This window comes from Phragmites australis, chromosome 6, assembly GCF_958298935.1.
Source record: "Phragmites australis chromosome 6, lpPhrAust1.1, whole genome shotgun sequence".
In the NCBI taxonomy this organism is placed as follows: Eukaryota; Viridiplantae; Streptophyta; class Magnoliopsida; order Poales; family Poaceae; genus Phragmites; species Phragmites australis.
This window is the reverse complement of record NC_084926.1, coordinates 17,049,020-17,061,674: the sequence shown is the minus strand read 5'-3', so window position 1 is coordinate 17,061,674 and position 12,655 is coordinate 17,049,020.

The following is a 12,655-nucleotide window of genomic DNA, read 5'->3' as shown; positions in this document are numbered from 1 at the left end:
TGAATCTCTGAGTTCTGAACTTGTTGCATCCATTCTTGTAGCATTTGAAGTTCTTGGCAAGTTTGCTCAGTAAGGGGTATGTAAAAGTGGTTCTGTATTTCTTGTGCTTGAAGGTAGGATGCCATGGAGGCCTTCTCATTTTTGGCAAATGAAAACAATCTAGGCAACTCTTCTTTGAGGTAATGACCATTCCAGACATCATTTCATAGGAGAACAGTGAAGCCATCTCCAACGTCACAAGAAATAACCCCTATAAAAGTGGTCACTGAATTTTATGATGTCTCTCCACTAAAAGGATCCACTGTCAGGGGTCTCATGGGGTATTTGCCCATTTGAGTAATGAGTGTTCTAGATGAGGTTGACCCATGGGAGATCCATCTTATTGTAAAACTTGTGTAGGTGCTTTACTAGGAGGGCTTCATTTTGTATCCTTAAGTTGATCACTCTAAGTCCCCCTTTCTGTTTTGGTCTGCTGACTTTTTTCCATGCAACTAAGAATTTTTCCTTTCGTATTGATATCTGACCCTTTCCATAGGCATGTTCTCCTTGCTCTATTGATGTATTATATGGCTGCTGCAGGGAGATTTAGGGTACACATGGTGTAGGTGGGCAATGAGGAGACGATCGAATTCACCAAGGTTAGCCTCCAAAGTAGGTGAGTAGTGAGTTGATTGCTGTCAGCCTTCTTTCTACTCTGTTCATTAGTGGTGCATGATCCTCAATGGTGGGCTTTGTTGTGCGAAGAGGTAGGCCAAGGTATGTGAAAGGTAAAGAGCCTATTGTGCATCCAAAAACTCCTACAAACTGTTGCATTTTCTCAATTGAAATATTAATTGGGACCATACATGATTTTCCATAATTCACCTTCAGACCGATGGATTGAGAGAAGGTTTCTATTAGACCTTTGAGACAAAAAAGCTCTCTTTGGGATGTTTTCATTATTAAGATGGTATCATCGGTGTACTGCACAACAGGGAAGTTGGGCTCGTTTGTGTTTCAATAGGTGGGCTGAGGAGATTTAAGTTGTGAGCTTTGTTTATAATGCATTGGAGGAGATTAGCAGCAAGGACAAAAGGCAGTGGTGAGAGAGGGTCTCCCTGCCTGACCCCTCTTCTGCAATGCACAGATTTACCTGGAACTCCATTAAGAAGGATGGATGAGGTTCCAGAGCTGAGGATAGATTCAACCTAGTTGAGCCATTTTTCATCAAAGCCTAAGTGCTTTAGCATCTATAGGATGGTGCCATGCTCCACTGTGTCAAAGGCTTTCTCAAAGTCCAACTTAAGAATGATGATATCTTCCTTTTGTTGGTGACATTGGTGCAGAAGAAATGGTACAACATATCCTAACAAACTGCGTTTTTGCCCACGAGTTTTGGTTCCATCTCCTTCGTTGTGTTGGCCTACAGGAGCTTGCACCAGCCCAGCACAATATTGTTTTTGCTGATTGGTGGAGGGAGGTGTCTGGTAAAGTAGACAATTCTTACCGGAAGGGGTTGAATTCTCTAATCGTGTTGGGTGCCTGGTGCTTGTGGAAACTCCTGAATGACTGCATTTTTAATGGAGCAACGCCACGGACTGAGATTGTTTTGCAAAAGGTTTCAGATGAAGCCAATCTATGGTGTATGGCTAGGGCATCAGGTCTGAGTGCTCTATGACCTACTTAACTAGTTGTTTTGGTCAGGTCAAGTTTAACTTTTTGGTGGCGAGTACCCTGTTTTTGTGAGGGTGGGTTTTGTTGTTTCTTCGTGCCTTTCCCTCTTAGGGAGGTACTAGTATTCGAGCTCTTTTTTTCTTAATACAAAGATACACAGCTCTCCTGCGTGTTCGAGAAAAAAAATCATATACCCAAGCCAAACAATCTTGTATAGTTCTAGTTTTAATGAAACCGTACTTGTTTTTGTGTATAAGGGGGATGATCTTGGTCTGCAATCTGTAGGCTAGAAGCTTGGTAAGAAGCTTGAGGACTGAGTTGAGAAGGGAAATTGGCATGTAGTCATTAACTCCCACTGAATTGTTTACTTTGGGGATTAAGGTGATGAAAGATCTATTGATTGTTTGAAGATCAAGAGTTCCATTGTAAAAGTCATTGCACAACTTGCAGAAGTCTTCTTTGATTATGTTCCAGTATTTGTTCAAAAAAGGACCATTAAAGCCATCAGGTCCTAGAGATTTATCAGCGGGCATTTTTCTTACTACTGCATCAATCTCTTCTTTAGTGAAAGGCTCACTTAGAATGTCAAGGTGTTCATACATTTGAACTAGGCTAGAAAGGTCAAAGTTCATGATAGGATTTTCTATCTGACCCATCCTTTTTTTGTATGTTTCTAGAAGGATGGCTACATTCTCATTGTGTTTGGTTGCAATCCTTCCATCTAGAGCTTCTAGGTGGTGATGTTATTTCTTATATACCTTTCTGTTGCTGCTGCATGAAAAAACTTGGTGTCTTCGTCCCCAAATTTGACCCATATTACTATGTAGCGTTTTCTCCAATATTCATTTTTGTACATGAGAAGTTGCATAATGTGTCTTTTAAGAATGGTTCTGAAGTTTCTTTCTTGGTTGTAGAGAGATCTTTGCTCCTCTAGTTTGTCCAAAACAATTAAGATATCATTACATTCCTTGATCAATCTATTTAGCTGAGAGATAGACTTGCTCCATCTTATTCCGTGGCACCTGAGGACTTACCTCCGTAATTAATGCTTGTACTGGTTGAAGTTGTTAATTCACGATTTAAGATGCATGTCCTAAATTTTCTGACTTAATAAATATGATGAAGGTCCAACATATATAAGTGAATGGGGACCCTTGAAAAGAAAAATAAACAAAAGATTAATTATAGTTGTGTTAGTTTTCTACATATGTTATCATTTTGATTGTCTTGTCATGATTATTTTGACAATGTAACATAATTTTAGCTTTAATAAAGTATAGATTCTGGCAATTTTTTATCAGACACAGTATTTACTGTATTTTTTTTCTTGAACACGCAGGAGAACTACATGTCATTAAATTAAGAGAGAATGGTCTGAGTACAACGCCATGCCAAACGGCCGGGTTAGTTTTTAAGTAACATATGCGCCACGGGCTAAAGAATACAAGCACCACCTAAGAGTTTATGATCAAAAGGCCTACAACAGCAAAGACCTCAAGGAAGCCGCCCCTCCCAAGCACCAAAGCCTAGCTTCCTCCTTGATGGCCCGCATCAGGAGCCTCACACTAGGCGTAGCTCCCTCAAAGATACATCGATTCTGAAGTTTCCAAATGAACCACACCACAAGGATCACTAGTGATTTCAATCCTTTACGGGTTTCCTTTGGCAATCCACACTGAATCCGACGCCACCAATCCTGGAAGGAGTCTTCGGACTGCCCTGGAGCTAGAGCCTGCAAACTTGCTCGATCAAGTGTTTTGTACCATACCTCCCTCGCGAAGACACACCCAATGAGGAGGTGTTGAATTGTTTCCTCTGGCTGATCGCAAAGAGGGCAACTCAGTGGATGCTGAAGGCCGCGGCGTGTGAGGCGGTCCACCGTCCAACAACGATTATACGTGGCCAACCACATGAAGAACTTCGCGCACGGAGGCGCCCAGCTCTTCCAGATTCGCTTGGACAGGTCGAACCGGATTGCCCCCAAAAAGAAACGACGATATGCTGACCGCGACGAATACAGCCCCGAGGCCGAAGGTGTCCAGAGATGCTGGTCTGGGCAGCTCTCCATGAGGTCGATGCCTTCCATCAGCTCCCAGAATTGGAGGTATTCCTCCAAAGCCGGTATGGAAATCCCACCGCCAATGTCATGAACCCAAGCACTCTCCTGCAAGGCTGCATGGACGGTACACTTAGCAATGGCCCTCTTCCCCACAAACTGAAGCAAGGTCGTGGCCAAGTCCCCCAAGGATCACCCATGCAGCCATCTATCAGTCCAAAAAAGAGTTGTTCTTCCATCTCCGACCCCAGAAGTTACTAAAGCCGCGAAGAGGGCTCGGATATTGGGATGAACAGAGATGGCAAGCGACGACTAAGGACGATCGGGTTGGGTTTTTTGCAACCACAACCAACGCATCCGAAGAGACCATCCAAGGACCACAACCAACGTATTTACTATAATTCCAAGTTCTGATATATGCAACAGAAACATATGCATACCATATCTCATTGTTGAGCACTAATGCCATCTTGTTGGGCCAAATATGACAACAATAATATTTTTATGCAAACAAAAGACACACCACTTAAAAGGTTAACATATCTTATTGGAATTTAGTTGTCATCTTATGTGACATCCTATCTTATACGTGCAAGTTATTTATCATGCAAAAAATAACAGTATCAAAATGAAGTATAAAAATTGGTGCAGTGATAAGAGGTTTGAACTGACCATAAACAAGTATAACTGGTCGAGGCATACCACACACACACATGATTTTCGCAGAGATCTAGTATACAATGAGTTGTGATAATAGGATTTGTTGCCACTTAAAGTAGGGAGCAGAGATGATGTCATACACTTCATAGTGCTTCAGAAATCCCTACAAGAGAGCAACAATATGTTATTTGTCCAATGTTCTTTCTTTTTGAATGAAATATATCAGGATACTAATTCAGTAGCATTGTTCATGAATCCTGACCCCAATTTTAAGCCAAGAGAACCTTTGACATCTTTACACAAAAACTAGTTACCATGATAATAACTAATAAGTTAAATTCGTAACTTTAAACATAAAAACCAAATTCATAGAATCAACCAATAAGAGCACCTTTTAACTACTGTTGTGCGATGATTTTCTGACAAGTGGAACCTTCAACCCAAACTGACATGGTTAAAATACACTTTGAGAGGTTACGTATGGACTTCTTTTTTATACACCAGCAGAGAGCACTTTACCTCCTAAATCCAGCTAATGATCCTAATGTTAAGACCAATAGTTGAGATGTTCTGTATTAACATCATTTACCCCATCACACTTTAAAGACGACACATGCCTAACTCCCTAGTAGGGCCCTTCATGTCATTTCAAAAGTTAAAATCATATATTTTATTAGCTTGCCTGCTAGGCGCTAGCTTTGCTTATTATGTTCTTAACCCATTTAACTTCTCATAGTTGTTGGGACAATCCTGCATCGGTAGTAGGAAGAGCAGTCTGACTTATAAAGTAGTACGCACCCACTGGGCTAGCTTTGCGGGTATAGCTCAAGTATCACTTTGTTTCTTGTTCATATTGTTGGGCTAGCAAGCTTAGTGGCCCAACGACCCCATATGCTCATTCAAGGGACCACAACCAGATGTTCGTTTAGCCGTTTGAAGGCATTCGGTGCTGTCAGTAGTGCAACATCAAGTATTAAAACCTAGAAATCCTCCTGACATCTTCTGTGGATTCCATGTTATCGAACTTAGCACAGTCGATGTTTGAAGGGGAAATTGTTGCGATAGCCAAACTTTATGATGGAGCTTCCCTAAGAACAGATATATTTTCTAATCCATCACATAAATTACCAAAATATCCATGAAAGGGACAACCGGACAAGCAACAAAGTCTATAAAATGAAGTGCATATGTGGGAAAAAATACCGAACTCATAACTCAGTTCTCTAGGAAGTTTCATCTGGCAACTTTATTTACACATATTAAAAATAGACAATTGGGCAATCTAGGAATGGGTTAAATCCCTGTAATTTTCAACAAGTACAAAGATGATGTGCCTAAGATGGTGACATAATAACATTATCTAGTCGTGTGTGTAGGCAGTTTCCAACGAGGCCACATCCATGCATTTGCTACTTTTCCCTAGGCACTAATTGTGTTTATGTATAATGTGGCAAATTTCACTTCAATCATGTCAGACCTATCAATGTAGGATTAAAACAGAAAATGTCCGTCGGAGCTTAGAGGCATTAAGAGTTGTGAACCTTCTCTTGTGCTCCATGGTTCATCCCAAGCAGTGTGCTAGCTGGTTCTGTGTGTGTGAACTTAGAAAACATGTAAATAGTATATATGTACCCTTCCAGCATGTTCGATGAAATGCAATGCATTGTCCAGGGAAGAGCTAACAGCTAAGTTGAGCTCATTTCACCAATCAATATAGAACCCTCGAGAAAACTATGGTAGAGTGCTATAGTATACGGTACATGATCATCACTATATACATCATGATCAGTTTCCCAAACCTAGAACTTTAATCAATATCAATATACTAACGTTGGAAGAATTCTCAAGCTCTCAAGGCCCCTGCTACTGTTGCTACTGTAGCAGTGGGCCCTGGGTATGTATATGCGTATGTATATACATATATATATGTATATATATACATATGTATAAGTATATGTATGCATATATACGTGTGTACATATATATATACATATACGTATACATACATATGTAATTTTATTTTTCGGGAAATTCTAGAAAATATCAAAATGAATATTAGTTATATTAATAAATCAGCTGAAAAAAATCTAAAATGCAAAGAAAAATATCTAAAACTCAAAAAATATGAGACAAATTTTTTTAGGTTAGTATTACTTTTACCTACATGTTAAAACTATGTGCATGCATAAAAGTACTATTGTTTTCTCTATAATTAATTAAATGTGTTTAACATTAATAATTTCATAAATAAATATTGAAATATACAAAATTTGTGAACCTAATTTTTTTAGTCTTATTTTGTCGTGCTCCATACAAAAAATAAAAAAGCAGGAGCGGCGTAGGCGCGCTAATCAGACTAGTTGATCCTATTTGAACAATTAGTTCCCCCATCATCATATATATTTGAGACTTTTGCACTATAAGTCTACAAGCTTGAGCATTTAGAGCAAAGCCACATTAGACACTAGCTAGATTGTTATGTGCACATGACAATTGGTCCATTCAGTATGTTCAATATTTGAAATTGTTGTTCAAAGCAAGGCTCAATTTAAGCCCGGCATAATACTTGCTTTCAACCTCCATCCCTTTGCCATTACAACTCTAGAAGTCTTCTAGCTTTGAGGAAAGCTTATCAAAACTACGTTGAATTCTGACGCTGCAACCGTTCAGTATGATGAAACCTTGGGCTACTTCCTACATAGGGCTCAATTAAGCCCATCACACTAATTGTTTTCCCGCATTCCCTGGTTAGACATTCTTACACTAGATTCGTAGCAGAATTGTGCATTGCCCTCACGATTTATGTGCTGCATGAATACTACCAGCCATTTAGATAAACAAGACCAGAAATAGTTTAACTGGCCCTGCTTCATTGATCACTAATCCCCTTCTGTGCAGTTAAGAGATTCTTCATTCTCCAAGATTAACCATGCGAAAACTAGCCTGGTTAAATTCTCACAGTATCACATATACAATTCCACCAATTCTGCAAGATTTTTCACGAAAAATGAAACCACAATAATTGTGAAATCTCACTACGACAAATTAGAATGTTCGTGCGCACACGAATGCAGTTCCACTCCCTTCTTGCATTTGCTACCTTGCCAAGCTAAACCCTAAGCCCCCCAAAAAAACAAAAATCCAGCATACAATTTCGACCACGATAACACAACAGATCCACTAAAATCACGAATTCCACACGCTGGAAGCCTAGTTCGCCATCCAAAATCATGCGGCATGGAACAAATTGAGCGAGTTGCGTGCAGTTTTTTTAGGGCGACCGGAGGAGTGTTAGAAGTAGGATAGATCACCTAATGGACAACGCACAAGGAGAGGGGTTGGTACTTGAGATAGGAGTACACCCCTCGCCGAAGAATCTCGAGTATCGCTGGCTATGCCGCCGGAGCTTGCAGCCGGCGACCAAGGCGTAGGGTTTTGGAGGGGAAGGGAGAGGAGTGGTTTGTGAGTAGTTTGAAAGGTCCAGGGGGGCATCTGTAAAATTCATCTAGCCAATAAAGATGTCTAATTGGACCGGACCAAATGGGCTAGCATGAGGCATAGTGTTTTTGGCCCAAGCCAAGCACAACACGGCCCAATAGGGAACAGGTTGTGCTTAGGCTGGAGGTGCGGCAGGCTAGGTCAGCACGGCTCGATCCATTTAAGTTTTTTTATTTTTTAAGAATATATATAATTTATTTAGAGGTAACATCACATATAAATTATAGTATAGTGGTAGTGCACTTTACTCTCGAGCATAAGGTCACATGTTTGATTCCAGATAGCACCTATTTTTAACGTGGTAACGGGTTAACGGGCTGAAAAAATTCATCAGGTCTATCATATCATGGGCCGGCATGGCACGATCCAACCATAAATGGGTCGTGCATGGACCTAAGGTTCGGCACACGAATCGGCCCGTCTGGCTAGCGAACCTAAATAGGCCGTGCCTAACTGGGCTCGGGTTGTACCATGCCAGGTGGCTCAATTGGACACCTCTTCTAGCCGGGGAGTGAGACTGTTGATGAGCCCAATTGTCATTGGATAATGGTGTATTTATAACTTCGTAATAAGGTCATGGGCTCTCCAAGTTTGGAGACCAAAATGGCACACATGTGACATGTACATCTGCACATTGAAAAATGTCAATGTAGACTATTTGCATGTAGGGTCAGTGCAAGTTGGTGAATTTAAGGCACCCATCGACCCTATTTAATTTAATCCATAACATTATTTTTCTAAAAAATTGTTCAATTTTTTTTAAAAAAATAGTGTTATTAATTGAATTAAGAGGGTCGGTGAATATACTTAGGTTAATTAATTTACACCTCTAGTCCGGTCTATAAAAGTGGTACTTTGACAATATTTTTCATGATAAAACTAGCTATATCGATCAATTTTATATTGTTAAATATATGTAATTCATCATATATTTGACCAACACGAATCCTAAAATGACTTATGTTTTGGATCGGAGGAAATATATGTATTCATACATCTAGATCTTAGCACGCGCTAAGTGCATCTTTGATGTTACACATCAAGCTTATATAAATGATTCCCACACCAACTAAAATTATGAGACGGGGAGAGAGAACACAAGAAATCACCCAAGAATTCTCTCAAGTCTTGTGCAAGATATGATCTCTCTTTTCCGGGGGAAAAATGGGTGCATAGGTACGGCTTAAATCTGCATTGAAACAAAATATCCTATCTAAAATACAGTGACGGAGCTTAACCAAAATTTCGAGGGGGATAAAGAACAAAGCAAATTCAAAAATATTTAAGACACTTTTGAATTCCGATGGTGTTGGCTAGGGGTGTTTGGTTTCCTTGCTTGCTGTCTCTTCTTCCTTCTCCCAATTCCCCTTCTAATTAAATAACCTCCATACAGCGTGTGAGCTTGATTTGCGTGCTGAGGAGCTCGATTTGGGGACGTATGAGTTCAATTTGGCCACCGTTGTGCTGGATTTGGTGGCGAGAGACGAAATTGAGAGGAGAGGGCAATGAGAAAGTCGATCTAGCACGGGATTCAACAGCAAGGAGCTCGATTCGGGGGGCTAGAAGGTCAATTCAGATCTTTAGGACCTCGATTTGGTGATCCGGTGGACGCCATGAACATCTTTGGTTTTGGAGTGGAGCTCAAGAGCAGTGAGAGAGAGAAACAGAGCTTTTAGAGCAACTCGTATACATGCATTAATTTTTTTTGGCAAAAGGCTGAGGGCCACAGCCCAAGTTGGCCTGGCCCAAGCTCCGTCCATGCTAAAATGTGTGTGCTTCCGGTCCCCATATTTCAAAGATTGCTGCAAAAATTGAAATCTTATAGGTCCATTTAAATCAGGCTAGGATAGACACGCCGCATTGGATTGGTTGAGCTTGTGTGTTAGGGGCAGCACAATTAATCTATTCTCTTAGATACAGCATAAAGATACAACGGATTACAGATGGCCTAAAAGATTCAATAAATAGCCATCTAGCCTATCACATAAATTCTAAGTAACAATAAATCTATATGTCATGGGGCAATTGGCCATAATGCTTCACCTAACCCTTTTGTGAGTCAAGAACTAAGATTTAGCTTAGATGGTTGGTGAAAGTGATTGTATCCTTATCTATCAGGGTCAAATCTCATATTTGCTTATGTGGAAGCTCCGTATCTTTAATCTTCAGTAGATATTGTGTAAGTGTGTGAGTGTGTATACATGTTGTACTGGGGTTTTTCAAAAAAACTTTTGTGAGTCACTAAGAATATATTCTTCCTATGCTGAATTATAAAACTACAACATAATAACGTGCAAGCTCAATCCCAGTATCTTCTTAGTTACTATTCTACTACGTGCCTAGATAAAATACAGAGGCATTTCTCTTTCTACGTAGTCTCTCTCTCTCTCTCTCTCATCACCCGCTCTCTCTCTCTCTCTCTCTCTCATCACCCGCTCTCTCTCTCTCTCTCTCTCTCTCTCTCTCTCTCTCTCTCTCTCTCTCTCTCATCACCCGCATATCTAGCGACATAGTCAATCAAACAAGAAGGATGCTATTCTCGTCTTAAAAAAACGAACATATGGCATTCTGAATCTTGGATTTTTTTTATTTTTATTTTGGAAGGACCTGAACGGTGGCCATTCCTTTTGGGCCAATGATTGGTCACGCTAGCTATCTCAAGGATCTCCCTCCATGTTGTTGCCTGGGCCTTGAAGCATGAAAAGGACACAGGCAGCCAGCAACTCTGATATCAATGGCTTCCGACAGTCCGTATCTATTGCTAGCTAGGACCATTAGCATGGAAGCAGAATTTCTCGATGCAGATTAAGAGACAAAACAAGGCTGTCAGCGATGCACGGCCAATGCCGGCAAGACAGACACAGACATTTCTCTCGCAGCATAACGAGTAGGAGTAATCTTCAGCAAGGAAGTGACTGATGCCCATGCCTGCCCTGCTCTTTGTCTCAGCACTCAGCAGCATATGGAGTCTGACTGAACTGTGCTCAACCTGAAACAGACACAGTGGCACACAGTTATCGATCAGTGGCAAAATGGCAGATGATCGACATGCTAGCTGAGCTAGCATCATCTTCTTCCTGGCGCACGATTATCTGAGCTCTGCTGCTAGCTGACCAGTGCTGCTATTGCCGCACATGAATGGTGCAGCCATTGGGGGACCACAGCCCATAGGCGTTTGCTGCGGACCGATGGATGGCTGGACGGAGTTATCTATGAGCTTAGCTAGCTTCACCAATGATACGTTTTCTCAACAAGAAAAAAAATGAATTTTTTTTTTGGCAATGCCAAGTTTGCATCGCAGTCCCCACATGGAGGCAGACAATGGCCAAACGATGGCGAGGACAGGGCCCTGTGTGTCGATGGCGATGGTGGTAAAAAAAAAGAGATCGAGGAGGTTCAGTGGCGTTCCAAGCAGGGGTACCTACATCCCAAGGTCTCCAGGCTCCAGCCCAAAGTGTGGTGCCGCGTCATCCCCCATTTGTCCTTGGTTCCGAGCACATACAGGCATGTGCAGTTGCGAAGCTTCATGGGGCCGGCGACGACGTCGGTCGTGGCAACCATGTAGAAAAAAGTAGTAGTGTTGCTCATCTCCAAGTCGTTGAAGCTTTCCCATTGTACAGACGCGTCCACTACACACGCGAGGAACTTCTCGGAAACATGGGACCTCACGGTCGATTCACTATTTAAGACGCATACGTATAGTATGTGTACTCTTATTACGAGAGGCACACCAAGTTCAGTAACCGGACGAACTTGGATTTGACGGGATTGTGTATGTGAGACAACAGCCTAAAGTTTCTATAGTTCCAGGAAATTAGCTCCAACATATGTTTATAAAAATCAGGACAAAAAGTTGTTACTATGAAATTTAGTCATGACACACTACTAAACAAGGGTCATCTCTACCCATTTCACTAGCATATAAAAATAACCGACAGTGATAAAGTATTATTGATAATTTATAAGTTAAATCGGTAGATCTAATCGTAAACTCTTAAGAACTGACAGTGATATATATACTGTCAGTTATAGATCTACCGATTTAGCTAGAATTGGTAGTGCTACGTCACTGCCGATAGTAATAATAATTTTTACTGTCAGTTTAAAAGCTCACCGATAGAGCAATAATTGACCCAATACAAATCGGCATTGATAATCCTTATCTTCGTCGTCTCGTATTCTAAACCGACAATGATAAGGACGAACCGACGGTGTTAATTATTATCATTATCGATCCGTATTTCAAACTAGCAGTGATAATTCTTCTATAAATCGAGCTCGTCTTCCTCAACCGCGTCCCATCTCACTTCGCTCCCAATCTCCAGAAGCCACTCCCGAGGAGTAGTGGCAGTCGAAGTGGTGCGTTGGTCATTGTCACCATTGCGGCCACCTCTACCTCTTTTACCTAGCTTCCACATCCTCCAAGCCTGTCGTCGTCTCCCGAGCTCGAGCTACCTCATGACTACCCTCGTTTCCGTGAGGCACCTCGTGACCATCGTCTACCGAGGGGTAGTGGCGGTCAAAGTGGTGCGATGGTCATCGTCGCCACTGTGGTTGCTTCTACCCCTCGACTTGGCTTCCACATTCTCCATGCTCATCGTCGTGTCGCCAACCTTGTCGTCTCACTGACCTAGCCATCTCTTGAGCCCGTCTCTCAACTAAATGAGTAGCAAGTTGAGTAGATAGATTATGGCAATAGGCATATCTAAATAAGTGACAGAAAATACATTTGCTTCAAGATGATAATGTTTTCGCTTTTCATTTAGATATACTATTGTCACTTGGATA